General features: G+C 43.7%; 1 pseudogene; it reads left to right on the top strand.

The window, feature by feature from the left end:
• The first annotated feature begins 1,753 nt into the window (after positions 1–1,753).
• LOC102427256 lies at positions 1,754–2,835 on the top strand (annotated as a pseudogene).
• Positions 2,836–2,861: the final 26 nt, after the last annotated feature.

The raw sequence follows: 2,861 nt of genomic DNA, 5'->3' as shown, positions 1-2,861 counted from the left end.
AAAATGTATTTTTAAAAATTGAAAATGAACTATTAGCTGTATGTTAATCTGACTCATTGCTCTATAAATCATACAGGTTATTCTTTTTTAGTGAAAGAGAAGGAGGAGGGGAAGAAAACCTTTTATGTCCCATGATCTACTTTTTCTCCTTTTAGCAAGCAACAAATAAACGATGCCCTTAGATATTCTAATTTCAAAACAATATGAAACTGGTTCTTTTGAGAGGCTTTAGTCTCTATGGGTGTTCAGACAACTGTTTTCCCTCTGAAATCTATTTATGGGGTGTTGTTTATGAGAAACATACAGATTTCCATAACACCAAGCGCTTTCAATTCATGGAATCCTCTCTTCTTTATGGAAATTAAGCTGCCTTGGAGCTGTGCCACCAACTCTCCCTTAAAGCTACAGTATCCACCTGTTCCCACTTGTGGACCCACTGTCCTAGTTTCCTGAGTGGGCTCAGTTTTTCAAACACAAAGCCTTCTGGTTCTGAAACTTATGCAAAAAGTACTGTTTTTCTCTTTCCTGCACCAAGAAGCTTCCAGAGTAAGAAACATCTTACTGTTTCTTTTTTGGGCTGACTGGGGTGGGGGAAGAGCAGATATATGTTGGTGTTAATGAGGAAGGAAAAAAGATGTTTATTTTTTCCCCTAATAAAGCCATAGCAGGTAAAAGAAAACACACACACACACACACACACACACACACACACCTCATTAATTTTTAAAAAAAATGGTAAAAGTAATCTTTAGAATAATAATTACCCTTTACTGCCTAGACTTCAAAAGCTCAACTCCAACACAGGCTCACAAGTGGCGAGCCTCCTGAAGGCCAAGTGCCTTCTCCTGGGCTCTGTATCCTCAGCAGGTGCTTCCCACCTGGCACTTAGTAGGTATTAAATAAAGGCTGAATGACCAATTCAGAATCAAGTGACTATTCACCCATAGCCTTTTCATGTGGACATTGTGGTTTAAACACCCAAGAAACTATCATAACTTATTCTTTTTAAAAAAATATATTTTCTTTTTTTTAATTTTCTTTATTGATTAAGGTATTACGTATGTGTCCTTATCCACTCATTGCCCCACCCCCACTCCACCCCCGCTCGTGCCCTCACCCCCCTGGTGTCTGTGTCCATTGGTTAGGCTTATATGCATGCATACAAGTCCTTTGGTTGATCTCCCCCTCTTCCCCCCACCTTCCCCTGCCTTCCCTCTGAGGTTTGACGATCTGATTGATGTGTTTCTTTCTCTGGATCTGTTTTTGTTCATCAGTTTGTGTTGTTCATTATATTCCACAAATGAGTGAAATCATATGATAGTTCATAATTTATTCTTAAGTTATCAGTCTCTAATTTCTTTCCATTCTTTACATTTACCTATACTTTTAATCACTGTATTAGTTTCCTGTGGCTGCCATAACAAATTACAGGCACATCTGGGAAATATTGCGGCTCCACACCACCGCAATAAAGTGTGTCTTGCAATAAAGCGAGTCATAATCCTTTTGCTGGTGAAGGGCCTTGCCTTCGATTTGTAACAAACACGTAACATCTGTGAAGCACCTAAAGTGAAGCCCAATAAAAAGAGGGATCCTCCACCACAAACACGGTGACTTAATTTTGTTCTTCACAGCTCTGGGGGCTGGACGTCTGAAATCAAGGCCCCACAGGGTCGGTCCACTCATGCCTCTCTGCTGGCTTCTAGTGGTTTAGAGGCTGCTGGCAATTCTTGGTGCTTGTTGGCTTGTAGGCATGTTTCGTTCCATTCAGATGCAGCCCAAACAAAGCCTTGTGAAGCAGTTATGATTTTAAGATCACGATTCCTTGATGCCGGGCGAAAGAGGCATAACGTCAGTCAACAGGCCACAGAAGTCCTGAGTGAATATTTTTACTCAGCTACCCCCATCCCAGTGAGGAAGCCAAAGAAGAGCTGGCCAAGAAGCGCCGCGTCAGTGTCCCAGCCCTGCAGGCACCATCGACCCATCTCGTACAGCAGGAAAGGAGAACATCCAGTGACATGCCTGGACCAAGGTATCCAACTGGTTTGGCAACAAAGGAATCAGGTTCAGGAAGATTATTGGCAAGTTTCAGGAAGAAGCCAACCTCTACGTTGCAAAGACAGCCGTGCAGCATGGCCGCAGCTGTGCAGAACAACCAGACCAAGTCGCCCACCTCGCCAAATCTGTTTCTTCTGGTTCTTTTCCTCCCAAATTCTAGGGACATGTTCATGAACATGCAGTCCGAATGGAGATTCTTACCAAAGGTCCCAAGTCGGAGCCAATGGGCACTCACAGGTGCACCCTCTATCATGTGATCAGTCAGAGGGGACGCTACCGTGATGGCCTTGGAGGACATTCATTGTACAGTCCACATAATTTAACTGCTAATGGAGCCAGGCTGGTGTGGCTCAGTGGTTGAGTGTTGACCTATGAATCAGAAGGTCACCGTACGATTTTTCCCTGGCCAGTTGTTCAGTGGTTAGAGCATTGGCCCATGGACCAAAGGGTCTAGGGTTCAATTCCCGTCAAGGGCACGTACCTTGGTTGCAGGTTTAATCTTCCACCCCTGGTTGGGGCATGAGTAGGAGGCAACCAATCCATGTGTCTCTAACACATCAATGTTTATCTCTCTTTCTCTCTCTTCCCCTCCCCCATCCTTTCCACTCCCTCTAAAAAAAAAATCAATGGAAAAATATTCTCACTCATTAGGTGAGGATTAAATGCTAATGGAGGCTGCAGGACATAACAACTCCATCTCCTGTGACTTCTACAGAAGGCCCAGGAAGTGTGCACTCTGATACTTCTAATCTTTGGCAACACCTTTCCCTGCACTGACAGGCCTTGAGAAGTGCATTTCAGAG

This window comes from Myotis lucifugus, unplaced genomic scaffold (genome assembly GCF_000147115.1).
Source record: "Myotis lucifugus unplaced genomic scaffold, Myoluc2.0 scaffold_190, whole genome shotgun sequence".
Lineage (NCBI taxonomy): Eukaryota > Metazoa > Chordata > Mammalia > Chiroptera > Vespertilionidae > Myotis > Myotis lucifugus.
This window is presented reverse-complemented; position numbering and strand designations above follow the sequence as displayed.